A 17,028-nucleotide genomic window follows, 5' to 3' on the forward strand; every position below is an offset into this window, starting at 1 on the left:
TACTGACAGAAAAGATCATGCAAACAATCAATTTTCTGCTCACTTCCTCTAACCTTTTCATGAATAAATTCCTTGTAATTCCCCCTTTTTTTTTATTGCTGAATTTTCATTTAAAATTCATTTTCTTAAAAACATTTTTCTTAAGTACCATCTTGAGTCAGTTGAAAAAAAAGGGGTTGCTTAAAATTTATCTTAGACGCTGTTAGGTATGCATGCAAAAATATTCAAACATTGGTTTAGTTTAATATTCATGAAAATTTTTTCCTCCCTCTGATTATTTTTATTCCTGTTTTTTTTGTGCAATTTTTTACGCCTAATGATATGCACTTTAGACTGGCTGAATGACTGATTCAACGAGATGTTTAAAAGAGAATTTTAATTATTTTAAATACCGTGGAAGAATCTAAAGGATTAATGAATTTTTGACAGGTATTGCCCTAGTAACACAAAGTAGGTATAAGCATCAGTATGGAATCGATATGAAAGGCATACCTGGTCGGCACATATTGAAATGTTGTGCATATGATGGTCAAGCGGTCTTTGAAATGATAACCAAACCGTGTACATTTGATAGTAGCTTTTCAGCAGCTTTCGTTCGTGATTTAAACTCCGAATTCTGCATTATTTTCAAAAAGCAACGAATGGATTAAATCAGTTGGATTTTACAATATATTTGAAGCAGTTGAAATCCTTAACTTCTCCGTGCTCACTAGGACACCGCTACACCATCACATTAACAGTAAGACGCAAAGTTGCCATGACGGCACGGTGATGACTGATTACGACCCATTTTATGGTTCACCACATAGAAGGTTCAATGCATTGTGCCGCTTAGGTCTTTTAGTGTCCATAGTCAGATTATTTGATACAACAGCCAACTGCTCTATACAGCAGCTTAACACGCATTTATACCTAGAAACAAACATCGATGACTTAGTGATTTGAATAGCCTTTCAGTGTAACAGTAATACTTCCCGAATTGCCATTATTTAATTATTTAAAATAGTTAATAACTGACTATCTAAGAAACTAGACCAGGTGTGGGCAACCTTTTGTTTTTCGCGGCACACCTCGAGGGTCAGCGTCGACCGAAACCAAACTAAACTAGGTTAGTCACCAAAGTCTATAGATTCCAAATTGCTTCCTCAAAATTCCCCAAAAAAATGCGCCATTAAACATTCCATCCATCAACTTACAGCTGAATTATTTTTTTCCTCCCAATTAATTTTTTTCGTAACCAAAATAATGAGAAGCACATCATAAAAAGCAGTCTCCTTGTGCTATTGAATTCTTGCGCATATCGCACATTAAAAATCTGCATTTATTGTTAATGTTAAATTAGTTTCTTTAGTTCGAGCAATGGAACCATGAAAAAAGACATTGAATGGCAGAGAGAACGCAATTAGGCGGTGACAGAATTCAATTCATCGTCATCATCCAAACCTCTTCCTTTGTATGTAAGTCAACCATTTATCTATCTGTATCTAGACATTGTGAAATGCACAAACAATATTGGAATTGGAATTCCACGAAAAAAGTCTCTTATTTTTTTGTGGTTTGTTGACTTTATGAAATAACAATAATAATAATATATGTGAAATTTCTATTGGAGAGACTCCAGGTAGGTCCAAACAATGAATAGAAAAGGAGGAAGAAAGAGATGTGGAAAATAATCAAAAGTCATTGTTTGAGAACGAGAAGATTGAAATGGTGTCGAAAGTCAAAGATGATGACAGCAGTAAGAAATATAAAATACACACAAATCAGAGAGTCTAAATTGCTTGGAGAATATAAAATAAAATATCCATCATACAGCATGTTATTTTACGCGAGAAATATGATTCAGCAGAAAATCTTGAATGTGAACACACATTTGCCTGTCAGTTCAGGCTCATTTTGGATTTTTTTTTATTTGCTCACATTCAATAAACATTACACGTTGCTTTTTATATATCTTATGGCATTTTTTATGTGAGATGCACGGAATCATCATTGTTTGTTGAATATTTTAAATTTTTTTGTTCATCTTCATCCATTCTAATTAAGGTCATTTGAATTAAATTGAATTAATTTTTAAAGAGAATCAATTTTCGGTATGACTTGACATGATTTTTTACTTCAACTTGATATTGACCATCAGGGGATCGGAATGCTACCCTAAAAGTTATCTTTAATTATTTCGAGAACAGGAATTGAATAGAAAATCTCCCTCATAGAATTTTATTTTGGAATAAATTTTGCAAGGTAGATTAGGAGGAAGTATGAATATGATTTTTGTTAAGGAAGCGCAATATTCTTGGTCACGAAATTTTGTGCTAACATTCGAAATTACGTTTTATTATGGAGTGGATAACTTGACATAATGAATAGTTATTAACTAAACCTTAGGTCGACTTTGACATTTTCTCCAGAACTTTTCCTAGGGACTAGTTATGACTGGGACTGGGACTAGACTAATCATTGTGTCAAATTGTCCAAACGGGATTCAGAAAAATTTCAGTTCAATTAAGCAAACAGAAGAATTCAAACAAAGGATCAATTGGGAACCATTGGCCCAAAGATGTCGCCTGAAACTTACTGTGCTTGGAACCTAACTACTTCTAAGGTTCTAGAAAATATCCTTTCGAGTGGGAATCGAACCCACGTCCTGCGATTTCAAGTCACATACCTACATCAATCTCTTAGCTACCGAGGGTTGTTAGGAAGCATGGCAAAAAGCACACTTAAACATTCATCTCCATCCGGGGTTAAGTGCACAGCTTTTTTTGCTATCAATAGCTTCCTTCCATGAGTTCTTAAGCCGCTCCCGTAAACTCTTATTATCCGACTACTGAAACATCTACCAGAGTGATACGATGTGGCACACTGCATTTCACAGCACTTTACGCAAGAAGAAAGGTTCGAAATCAGCCGTCACGGTGCTGTCAGGAAGTCTTCGCACCCTGATGTTAGCAATACTATTCAGTGATTCCCGAGTGAATACATTGTGTTATTCAGTCCATAAACCCAATATGTCCATAAGAATCGAACTCCTTCTACTAAAAATATTGCTCACAATAACCCAAAAAGCGAATACCAACTGACTAACTGCACATGTCAGACGGAATTTGAAAAAATAATCCAAATATTGTTCCGATTTAAAAGTCATTTAAATATTTGATTTCAGCTTAAAAATATTTTTTTTTCCTTCTTTATTTCTATTGACTTTTTGTCATAACATATTCCATAAAAATTGCAAAGGAATGGAAATTCATGATACACGTGACCAAAAATAAAATGCTTATTTGTGCTGTTGTGTAAAAAATTTTAATTGGAAGTTGAGAGAAACAAGGCAGGCAGGCAAGGAGGGAGGAGGAGGAAGAAAAACAAAACTAATGATAATTATAATGCACAGACAAGCAGGCACAATGATTTTTGTTTGTTATAATTCTTTTTTTTTTTTTGTTGAAGTTGTTGCCAAGTGCAAAATCTCATCTCAACATTAGACATTTTTGTGTGTGTGTATATGTGAGGCCATTAAGAGTTACCAATTTATATCTGTCCAGTCAAGTGCCTTCAAAGTCCATAATCATCTAGGCATTTGCTGCTTCTATAAGCCAATGTAAGCAATTATTATTTTTTTTCCCAAAGTCATTTTAATTCATACGAAAAGCTCATCATCTTTCAAGGGATTGTGTGTGTCCATTTTTAGTTGTGGATATGAAAGAGGAATTTCTGCCTGACTCGACCACACACAAATCATCATCACCTCACTTGTAAGATTATAACAATTTTTTCTTTTTTTGTTCATTATTATTTGCTCTTTGCATTAAAATCAATGATCATCAATTGCTATTACTGTTGTTTTGGAGCATGAACACACATTTCAAGTATGGATTCATGCATGTAGGTATGTACATATGATTTTATAGTGGTTTTATTATTCAATTGTTTTGAACTTTTTTTTCTCTCTCTCACTTCTTCATCCATAATACGTCACATTCAATAATATCATCAGGTATGAAATAAAAAAGTAAAAATCAATATCCACTCGATCGTCTTTATCCACATTGTCATTGTTGATTTCGAGAGGATTTTTTTTTTTTTTTTTTACTTTCCTCCTCTTTTACTTCTCGACAAAATAATCCTTCTGATATGTCAATCGATTTTACTATACATATATTGCCATTGTTATATTGCATATATACACCGTAGACTCTTTATCAATCTTACAGATGAACTTCATTGAGATTTTTTTTTCATATTTCCATTCTTCATTCAATCTTTTGATATTATTTGTCAATAGTTCCTTTATGATTATGATTTTTATTTCACGTTGGGCACATTTCTTTCTCTTGCCTTTCTGCTGGTTGTCGATGTTGCAGTCTAGAATAATTCATTTTGGGCATATATGATTAGTAGAACTAACTTGCTTACTTCGTTGGACGTGCAGATCAATTCAAATCCATGGTTTCATTTAGATTGTGCTTGAATTAAGCATTGTTGCTTGCTACAGCTTGCCAATAACCAATACCAAGTGCATGGCAAGACCGAGAATGTCCTGGATTGGTTATATGGATAAGGACGCTAGAGTTCTCAATATCCCGAAAAGGCAGAAGTTATCGAAAGATAGAGAGAACAGACGTTCTTTAAACGCCCCCGTGCGCCCCAGCCAAGGAAGTAAAAGTAAGTAAGTAAGTAAGTGCATGGCAGCCTCTATCAATGAGAAGTGTTTAAAATTTCAGCGTCGTACTCTAATTTCCCTTGGTTCGATCTATGGATCTATGATCGAATTATCTAAACTTTTGACCTGATAGCCACATATTATTCATGACAGCAAAGTGGCTGCCATATTGCGTCCAAGTGGAAATGTTAACTTCCATAAAATTTCCCACTTGGATGTCATGTGACCGCCGTTTGTCTGCCATGAAACACTTGTGCCGATCAAGTGAGTAAGTACACATTAGGGAATGGTAAGATTCGAACTGACAAATTTTGATTTATTTCACCAAATTTGAACTTAACACCTTACTGATTACTTCACTAAATAAGCAATCAATTGCTTAAATATGCTTAGTTTCAACATTCAATCTACTCAAAATGTCAATACAATAATCCAAGAATCGATTTTTTTGCAATAAATTCCAAAACACTAAGAATTACTCAAAAAACCTTAAAAATTTCTAGGAAATTTGTAATCCCAAAGGAGCAATGATTGTAAAAGTGAAAAGATTTCACATGAATTTCATGAGGGCATTCTCGAGTCTTACACAACTGAACTGTAACAAGAGGAAATCTCTTTTCTCGAATTTGTCAAAAAAATCCCCTTCTATAAATGCCTTCATTTATCCATGAACAGCATTGATTTACCTTTAAATGAGAATTATGGAATAGGAAAGAAAATTTAATTCCTTATTTTGAGGGGTTGTTCATGTGTTACGTAAAGTTAAGGATAAAGGGGCAATTTTAGTGAATTTCTCTGCAAATCTTTAGGTTAGGCTAGATTATATCCAAGAAGTCGAAATCAGAATTCCAATTTTTAAGTCGTTCGACATAGATTTGACGTATTATCCAGGCAAAATGAGTTAGGAAACGTTCTGAAATAAGTAAAATCTAGAAGTGGGTTTGGTCAATTGTTTTGGTACGGGCAGAACAGAAAGTTCTAATTCAGCGATGGGCAACCTGGAATCGCGGTAATCTAGTGTGAAATGTCGTGAATCTTATGCCGAGTTCGGTTTCGGCTTACAACCCAGATGTGCCGTGAAGGTGAAAAGGTTGCCCACATCTGATCCCAATACGCTATTTTCAACGTTATTTACCATGATGTTATGTCCGAAAGGACATATAGAACCGAAAAGACATTACGTAACACCATACGACCCCTCAAATCATGTTACATATTAAGAATTTATTGTGCGTCATTAATTTGGATTTAAAAGATATACAGGAGGGATATAGAATCAAAATTACAATCATCATTATTACCATTCAGGTGCGCATCTCCCACTAAAATGAATAAATCGTTTAAATTAAAACAACAATTAATTTCATCTCAATGGAAAGGATTTTTCTAATAAATAAGAGATTAGAGCGTCACTAATCGTCAAAACAAATTTTCCTTCCCTGCCATCCACCCTATGCTGCATATGACTGATGTTTATATGCTGAATGTCTATAGCAATAACAAATCATAATTTTAATTTTATTTATTTGTTAACCTGCCGATTGTCAGGACACGACCGTACGCACTCACTTTAGATCGACACGTGCAATGCTGACTGACATTAAAAATTATTCGATTTTGGGAGGCGAGGATGGAAAATCAGAATTTTCATCTTTGCGCTGATTTTTCGTACAAGATGAAAAATAATTTTCCATAAAAAGTAAAAATCTGGCGGTAACAATCCATTCGGATGTGGTAGAAGGTAGGTAGCAGCAAGATTTGAAGTGTTTGCTCATATTACATATGGAAATAGCGATAGGAAAAAGAAATGTTTATTATTCGAAAGGCACGAAATCTTAACCACAATTAAAAAAAAATCCTCTCTCCTCTCATTCGAGTACGTGACTTAACAATGAAATTTTCCATGGATATTGTTTTTATTCAAGAATACATCCGGTGCTTCATAATTCTTTTTTTTTTATATACACACGCAGATTTTGACTGCAAAGGATTACTGTTAAGGACATTCTATGAGAAGAAAAAAATTGTATTACAGGAAGTGATTGCTGTAAAAACAGCTTTTCTGCAATTAAAATTGCATTCAAAATTATTCTCTGTACTTTCTCATGCTTTTTTTTCTGCACATTATGCAAAAAGATTGTCTTGAATTGTCTGCCTTCAAGGTGAATTTTGTACGTGATTTTTCACATTTCTTCAATTCGCTTATCATGAAACTTTTCATCTCTAATTAATGTTCTATTTTAAAAATTATGTTGATTGTATGTGTAGCAAAATTTCACATGAATCACGTTTTTAATGAATAGTATAAGTATGAAACAATGTGATGAAAATTATGATGAAACCTCTTTAGCGAAAGATACAATAAAGAGGATTAATTTGAATGGAAAATTCTCGAAATTGTTACTAGACGAAAAATCTGATATCAAGCTTTTTCAATGATTACTAGGAAATTTATTTTTGATCGTTTAAAATTTTCATCTTTTTAGCAGTCTTAAATAAATTAAATGAATGATTTTGATTGAACTGAATTGAATTTTAATTGAACGGAACTGAACTGAAATGAACTGATTTGAGCTGAATTTAATTAATTTGAGTTAAATCGAATTGAATTGAACTGATTTGAGTCGAATTGAATTGAACTGATTTGATCTGGTTTGAGTTGAATTGAACTGATTTGAGCTGAATTGAACTGATTTGAGCTGAATTGAACTGAATTGAACTGATTAAAGCTGAATTGAACTGATTTGAAATAAATTGAACTGAAATGAACTAATTTAAGCTGAATTGAACTGATTAAAGCTGAATTGAATTGTATTTGAGCTGAATTGAACTGTTTTGAGCTGAATTGAATCGATGTGAGCTGAATTGAACTCATTTGAACTAAATTGAAATGATTTTAAATGAATTGAATCAATTGAAAATGAACCGGGCTAAAAGATATAATCAGAAAAATTCCAAATTTCTTTTCAAAATTGAATTTTTTTGTTCTTAATCACATTTTAATTGAATGCAAACGACAGTACTTACATTTTATTGCAGAATAATGTAATCAAACTTTTAAAAACAATGACTTTATTTAAATTTCACAAACAAATTATTTTAATGCCTCATAATTTAACTAGTTTCCTGACTTCATAATTAAATAAGTCCCAAAAATAGGTCATAAAAACTTTATAAATGACTTTATTATTCTTTGTTTTTAAAATAATTTAATAATCAGGTCTGAAATTTCCAATTGAAGTTCCGAATGACCAGCTTTACTGAACATTCAATATCAGAAGCATATCCCCAAGTAAAAAGGAAATAGTTCAACCAGACAATGGACAAACAAAAAGGAATCTAATCAAAAAAGATAAAATAGAATTCTTGAAATAATTCAATCAACCGTTAAAGCACATTTTTTCCTTCTCAATTGTGTCCTCATTCCATTCCAACAGAAATGAAATTTTCCACACTTTCACTCCCGGCAACAATGAGAATTAGGATCTTTTTTTCTATCATAACAACACATTTTCACATCTTCTGTATGTTACGTGAGGGAAAATCTCTTCCTTTCCTTTTTTTGTGTGTTGCTCAGAAAAAAAGATAAAATTTAATTTGTGGTCATCTGCTGTCAAATACAGATAATGTACAGTTTATTGTGTGAAATGTATGTGTGTTTAATGTTCCTTCCTTCTTAAATATTTTTTTTTCTCTTTCCTCGCTTACTTCTGACATTTTTTTGTGTATAGTCATATCATTTTGTTTACTGGCTACTGAAGGGACAAAAAGGAAATGTTTGGTTCCTAAATAGAAATATTATTACTAGGAATAGATTTTGATTTATGGTAACGAGTTTATCAATATGCAATGAACTATTTTTTGTCGTTTTGGACAGAAATTCCTGTTGGTATTGGCAACAATTGTATTATTGAGATGTTGAAATGGATATTTTTTTTTAAATTTGTTGAAAAATTCATTTTATGGCATTTGAAGTTTGTACTGAGATTGTGTTATCGGATTAGACTGGAATCTAGGTTAGAGCGTAACCAGTGGCTAGGTCAAACCCTGGGTCAAACTATTCACTTGTCGAAGGATTTGACTCCTGGATAATTGAGTTTCCCTAAGTCTAAATTTCGTCGAATTTTTAAGACTTTTACTCAGAACCGGATCAGAACCGAAACCCTGATCGTGACCGAGATCCAAACTGGGACCGGAATTGAGACCGAGATTACAAGAGAACTCTTCGAAGTCTCGATCTCAACAGATTTCAGACCCGAAATTGAAGAGTATTGTTCTCTGTCCTCAAAACCTTTACAGAACACACTACTGAAAAAAGCAGCAGATTAGAGATCCACACTCTCTTTTGTAATGACATGAGTTCGATTCCCACAGATGAAGTCGAAATCTCAATCTTTCCTTAGAGTATTTACCTATATAACAAGGATTCTCACAACATTACAGTGAATTTGAAGCTTAAATGACCTTCAAATTTCAAATTCAAAGTTAACTTCTTTATTGACCAGCAGAGACATTTTAAGAAGCACAATCTTGAGTTCCAAAATTTTAAAAATTCCCATAGACATGCCCAAAAAAAATATTTTTGCATTTTGATTGAAAAAATTTGCACATGTATGCTTAATGCCCCAAACCTAAAATAGAAACATCAACAACAAAAAAAATTAAGCCTTTCCGTAATATTTGTTGTTTTAGGTTCCGTTTTCATAAAATTTGCATAAATTTTTTTTTTGTCATTTTTTGTCCTCCTGCAAATATTTTTATTTCATGAGCTGCAAAAAGCATAACATTAAAAAAATATAAATTTCCATAGACCAAAGCAGATCCGAAATTTCTGTCAATGACATTTTTATTCCATATTTTAATTATTTCATACAGCAATATAGTTGCCGACATAGGGTACGGTGTGGATTTAATGAAATAAAGAATTTTTAATAACATCACATGAGACATTATTGCCTGACTGCCTTTCCGTAAATTCGATATGCCTTTCAAAAGCAACAACAACAACAAAAAATAGCAAGCATTTTGCGATTCTCAAATTTCCAATGCGCGTGCCATTGAAAGTCGATATGAGACACCGATGAAGATCCATAAGATATTAAATCGATAGAACTGCATTTTGAAGGATGTTTGAATTGGTAATTAAAGAAGTAAGAAAAATAAGAAATTGAGTTCAGAATTCAGGTCAATTGGAAGGATAAAGGAGAGGTATTTGTGTCTGAAGCGTCACTTCCTCCCATACCCTCCGTCACAAAATGGTCATCAGTAAGGTATGCATTGACAAAAGTTGATAAAATCCACGGAATCTATACAGTCTAAGTTGATACATACACAAAAAAAAATTGTGTGTGCTGTGTGTGAAAAAAGGAGAATGGAAAAAGAACAATAAACCAATCACGGTGAAGTGCTCGGTGCCTCAAAAACGATTGCGCAAATGGGGAAAAAAGAAGTCTTCTTCTTTCTGTTTTTTTGTGTGTCGACGGCATTGATACAATGGCGATTCATTTTTTGGAATTACCGCTTCAATAAGAAGAAGATGAACATTATTGATTTTTTTTTCTGTTCCTCACTGCCTGACTGTCTCTCTCTACGAAATGCTCCAAAAAATTATATATCCAGCACATAAGACTACTTCCGGTCTAGATTTGAATGCACAATGCGGGTGGAATATTATATTAAAATCAATGATACACGAGATGCTTCCATTGTTTTGTGAACTTGTGAATGAATAAGTAAATAAGCATGAATGAAAGTTCTCGAGTTGATCAAAAGGAACTGCAGTTCATAGCTGAAATTTAATTAAATTTACAAAAAAAATTAAAACCAACGAAAAAATTCAATTTTCTGTACCTGAATATGTAGCTGTACAACATAAAAGATTTAATATTGATTTCTATTTAATTGTTGCCATCGCTACACGTTTTTTGTGTGCTAGCTGTACTCATGTAGATTGTATAATTTTGCCAACCTTACAGGAGATTTAATATCGACATGCTAAAGGAGATTAAATTGTTTCTATATACTTTTTTTTTATTGCTTTTTTTCCTCTACCTTGTCTGTTGCCTGCCAACTTCTTTCACTCGATTTGTTATGGAATAAAGAGAAGATTCATGTAATCGGTGTCATTGTGGGTTGATGAGCTTCGAGCGCATTTGCAGAAGGGAAGTCTTTGGATTACTCATGTTGTTGTCTTTAGACAAGGACATAGCTTTGGACCCACAAACCTTTCAAGCTAGAATTTTTCAATTTTTTAAAGGGTCGAACCCGAAAAACTCAATTTACTCAAGGTATTCCTGCATCTGAATGATGTTTATCATTGGTTGCTTACCTTACATCCATAGCAAGATTGTCTATCATCGAGACCAGAGTTACTCAATATTTGCTTTTGGGTAACATACTAATTTCGTCTCATAGCTCGATCATCAGCGATGTCAGGGGAAACCACTACAAGGTATACAATTGAAATTATGTTAGCTTTGATGTCAAGCTTTGGTTAATCAAATCCTCCAAAATATATAGTGTGTCGTCTGCTTAATAGTTTGATAAACTAACATTAGTTGTTTAGTCCACAGAAAGAAGAGCAATAAAAGAACTTTCATACCTGTTCATAAGTAGTTTAACTGACCCCAAAGTCAAACGATGTAGATTTTATATTCATATCAGGTCACACTAACCTGGACCACGAGATTGGCTTTTCTGCATCGTATACCAATACAAAGCTAACTACAGCTAACTTTCGACTAGGATCTAGCTTACTTTTAATGCATATGACTTTGATTACCCTCTAATCCTGATTTTTGAGTCTCCCTTAAATAGCAATCCATAGTCAGTAGTCTCTTTGGAATAGTTTTATGATTCTGTTGATCCAATGTGATTCGTAAGGCTTTGCTTCAAAGATAATTCCAAAATTATTGAATTATTCAGATTCAGGATAAATTATCAATACCTAAACCTTGACCCTTTTTGAAATTCGCTTTAATATTTATTTACTGGTGCATCGTGCAACAAGTCAATGAATATTGAGTTTTAAAATTAGAAGGCTTCAATTTTAATTTAGACACGAGAAGGTATTGACAGACATTTCATGAATAATTCAATTCATGGTTTCATATTTTCAGTTTTTAACAAAGAGAATTTCAATTTAGCTGAAAAATATTTTCTTGCCTTTTTTTTATATTTTTGTAATTATTGGAGGTGTTTTATAGGATTTGAAAGAAAATCGAGGGTAAAAGCAAAGTCGAGGGATCAAGCAAAAAAAGAAAAATCCTTGAAAATTAATGCCAAACACTATTACAAGAAGCATGAAAATAAAACTCTTATTTCACGCTCCATGATTCTAATAGAAAATTTATGCTAATTATAAACTTGTGATGAAAAGTTTCTTTTGAAGAATTTTTCATCCATTCCACAGTTGTCGTATGGAAAAGTCTTTTGATGCAGTTGAAAATTGTTAACAATGTGAAAAAGAGCACAATGCAAAAGTACAAAATACAATTTAATCTAATTATGATGCATGAACAAATGTTAAGTTCAGTTTTTTTATCACGAGAATTTATGTACGGGAATGTTAGTCGGTATGTGCCAGTAGATTCTCTTAGATCATTTGCTGAAGTTCTGTGAAATGAGGAGTTTAAAGTAGGAATTTTGACTCGAATTCAGGTTGTACTGGTTGAAATAAAATTGCATCAATTGAAGCGAAAATTTGGAAATTTTTTGCATCTTTTGAAGCAAATTTTTTGCATCTTTTGAAACAAATTCTTTGCATCTTTTGAAGCAAATCCTTTGCATCTTTTGAAACAAATTTTTTGCATCTTTTAAAGCAAATCCTTTGCATCTTTTAAAGCAAATCCTTTGCATCTTTTGAAACAAATTCTTTGCATCTTTTAAAGCAAATCCTTTGCATCTTTTGAAACAAATTCTTTGCATCTTTTGAACCAAATTTACTGCAACTTCTAAAGCAAATTCTTTGCATCTTTTAAGAACAAATTGTTCACATCTTTTAAAAGCAAATTGTTTGCATCTTTTGGAGTAAATTGTTTACATCATTTGATACAAATTGTTTGCATCGTCTGAAGCAAATACTTTGCGTCTTATTAAGGAAATATTTTGCATCTATTGAATCAAATTTTTTGCATCTCCTCTATAGAACATCAGACCATGAATGTCCATGTCATAAAAATGCTTTCTCGATCCCCAAGTCAAAAACATCAAAAAGTAAATAATTTCAAACTATTTAACAGAGCAGATTGCAATGTGCTACTCCTTTACAACCTTTAATGCATGCATGTGTTTAGCTACATGAAATCTGCTAATTTATATTGTATTACATACACATATTTTTTTTGCCATAACTTCATTGCACTTAAAAAATTGACGGCTTTGTTTCCAGACGTTCTCATTTCGAGTGTACTTCAGAAGCTAGAGAATTCCTTTTGTGCTGTATTTTCGATGGCTTATATAAAGATTTTTTCGTTCATTGCTAAAAGAATTTCAAATTCCTTTTTTGCAAATAAATCGTGGAAGGGTCATGCGATGAAAGCTTATATCGTATATATTAACAAATAAAGGAGTAATGCAAGGCATGACTTAAAAGTTCGTGCAAGGTCGATGAAATTGAGGCATAAAAATTTTAATTAATTCTGAAGCCCGTGACCATCATGAGGCTAAAAACTAATATTAAGGACTTAAAACAAGTAAAAGCTAGTTTATCGTATTTAATTACAATTGTTATTTTTACAAGCTAAGCTTGTTATATCGTAAACTTAATTAGCTTGACAAGTTTTATAGCTTGTTTTCAAGTTTAAAGGTTTTTGTACAAGGGATGCAATAAAACTATTTAATTAGGTTCTAAAGTCGGCAAATGTATGCAGTGACTATGACTTTCTATCACGAGATTTGAATGTACTGAAGACGTACAATTTAATCTCTGGATTTAAAACCAGTAGTAATGTTAAAATAATCGGAAAGAACCTTGATCAATCAAAAGCTAGTTAAGGATCGAGTAGTCTGGAACACGAGTGAACAAAAATAAACAATACCTAGTTGATGTCAAGTTAATTTCCAGTTTTTGACTAGTTCTGCCATATTTTTGTCCACTTGGAGAATATTTGATCGAATAATAGTCTTTACTGGTCTCCTGGATGTTTCTTTAAGTCACATTATGCACAAACTTCAACTCACCTCGATGATGTATGTAGATCCAGAAGGAATGTTTATTTGATAATTTGTCATAAATGACGTTTTGCTTTTTTCCAATGTGGAAAGCAAGACTTACCAATATTTCTTCTGAACATCGATGTATTATGCTGTATTAGTCCATCTATTTAAGTGCTTTCTTCCATGATATGCTGATCTGTCTAATTTATTTGATTATTTCACAAACTAACCTACTAATTATTTGTTTACTTTTGATTACAAAATTTTGAACTTAAATTTTTAAATTTTGAACTTCCGTTAATTTTCAATACCATATTTTTTTGAATTTTTAAATAAAATGCTTCTCAGCAATCATCGATGAAGGTAAATCCCACACAAACTACATCTTCAATCTAGTCACCTTGTCGTAATTTATAAAAACAAAAAACAGTAACTTACAGCCCAAAAAAAATTAAAAGAAGACGATCTGAAAAATCCTTCAAAAATTGGCGTTCAAAATATATATTTTTATTTCGTGTATTTTGTTGAAGCACACAGCATCGCTATGGCATCCATCAATCAAGAAACAACAAAAAAACGATGAAAATGTTTACCTAAGCACTAAGCAGATGAGCTTTAGTCTGTAAGTCTCACGTAATCAGTAATTTAAATAAATAATTATTCAACACTTCAGTTAAGAAAAAAGATTTTTTTCGCTGCTATTTATTTATTTTAATTTTAGTAGGCATTTTCTGAAACAAAAATTGGTATTTTTTCGTCAAGCAATTAACGTGTGAATAGGCACTCAAAAGGCACAAAAATCAGAAACACAAAATTTCTCACACAAAAATAATAAGAAGTTGTAAAGTCATCGGATTAAAAAAAGGAAATAAATCGCTGCAGGCCACAAGCCACTGAAGTGAAACACACTTCTAGGAGGAACAGTCGGTTCCCTTCCTATTAAGAAGTTGCAAATTAAACTACAATTAACGTCTGAATGAACAAGGTGGGATAATTTTTTTGATTCCTTAAACGTGTCCTTCCTGTACCAGAAAAAAGACGTACATATGAGGAAGTTATTGTATTGTGATGCAGACCGCCTGCCAGCACCTCCTCGCTGCAGGATCTTCCCCTTTCTAAGACATTTTTCTCACATCTTTGATGATTTTTGACTGTAATGTTCATTTGATTAATTCGTCATAAAATTTTACTACTGAATATTAAGGCATAAGAGCATGCATGTTCATGTATATGATGAGAAGATTCATTCAATTAGAAGAGAAATAATGATGGGGGCATAATTTTGATTAAGTCAGTAAAAGAATCAACATGAAACACTTGAAAATTTATTGGAGATGAAATCTTTTGTTGATTTATGCTCATTGGATAGTTTTCTTATGCTTTCTCTGTCCATGCATCGTTCCATTACAATTAATGTCGTGAGAATCAAAAGATTTTTTTTATTTTTAATGTAATTTTTATTCAAATTTAAATTTTTTTCTGTACAATTTATTCGGTTGGTGATTCTGTCGTCAACAGTGGTCTCTCTTCTCCTTGGTATAAGCAGTAGGTCTCGCAGAAGGTAATATCAACGAATCTGTTTGTGTTGCCACCACATCCATTGAATGAGAACTAGATTAGAAAGAAAATGTTTGGCATTAAATGATGTTTTAAAGATATAGGAACTGATTTGATAGTAAAAGTCAATGAACAATGTGTTCGATACAGCATCGCAACGTGTTGACGACACCATAACGCAGTGTTGCTCAAATCAACGTGACTAAAAAACGACGTCTTACTGACTAAATTGTGTTGCTCGGGTTGAATTCTAATTTAAACTTGAGGCCAATACTTGAGAAGGACGAAACTCATTAAATTCCTATTAAACTAGTTTTTATGAGTTCAGCCTTACTTTAAGCAAACATTTTAAAATATCGTGACTTTATAACTAGGGCAACGTTTTCAGTTCTGGAAAATTTATTTGAGTTTATTACCTTGTTCCTCTACGAAGAACTTTAGAAAACTTTTAGAGAATGTCACGTTCCTAAAACCCTTTCCTTATTCAAATATTTTTCAATATTTTTTGTCGTGCTTACTGTTAATAGATTTTCAATCATTTAAAAAGTAATGGGTTTTCGAACTAGATTGAATAATTTCAAGCTTTGATGTTTTTCAGATGTCCGACAGAACTTAATATGTCTGCTGACCAGCACACTGTGATGAATATAATTTTGAAATGTGTTATGTACCCGCTACAAAGCAGTTAGCCGCATTTTTCACTGTACAAATGGGTCAAAATCAATTGTTACGGAGCTGTCAGATCAACGCATCTTGTCGTTTGTACGTCTAATTTATATCAGAATAGTTATAGGAAGTCAAATCGACTTTTCCGGCACACAAATCCGCCGATCAAATCGGTGGCACACAGTTTGAACGATACTGCCATAAACGGATCGTCTCGAAATTTTAAATCACTTTATTCAGAAATCAAAATAAGCGAATATACTTACTGGATAACACATCGAGTCTTCAATTATGAAATAATACATAACTACTGGTTCTGTACTGTTGCCCATTACCATATCACAGTTGTAACCATTATCAGGTGGTAAAGAACAATCGTGATCTAAATTGAATCGATTTATAAATCAATTTTTGGTTAAAATGTACTTTCAAAAATCTATAAGAACGTTCGTTAATTCCGTAACGCTTTTAGTTGTTTGTTTGAAGACCAAAGATTCCCAAAGGTGCAATTGCATGATCCAGAATATCAAAACAATGTACCTAACTACAATTTGTGTGTCGCAAATCACATAAACAGAGTTGAGGTGACTAGAACAGCGAAAAAGTATCCAAAATCTACTAGACTTTTCCTGGGATCGTTTGGCCGACACTCAAAACACTACGGTACTGTTGCTATTCCAGCGTAACATTTTGTTGCTTAATCATGAACCAGAATCGGAACTCAGTAGCACAATTGTATTCCCAAAGCTCTTTCCTTAAGCGTTGCGTAATTTCCGAACGTTCCCTACCAGGAAGCCATAACAAACAGATTCTTACAGTGATCTCCTCCACCAGATTTAACAATTCGAACGATTCCAAATGCACAAGTAAGGAAAAGTAGCACGTAACCTGATTTCATTTTAAGGCACTATCGGAGTTGTTACTTCACTGGACAGAAACTAATTACTAGTATCGGGCAACAGCACCGCACAGTCATTTTATAATGG

This window comes from Chironomus tepperi, unplaced genomic scaffold (assembly GCF_022539635.2).
Source record: "Chironomus tepperi strain 1889 unplaced genomic scaffold, CSIRO-AGI_Ctep_v1 contig_269, whole genome shotgun sequence".
In the NCBI taxonomy this organism is placed as follows: Eukaryota; Metazoa; Arthropoda; class Insecta; order Diptera; family Chironomidae; genus Chironomus; species Chironomus tepperi.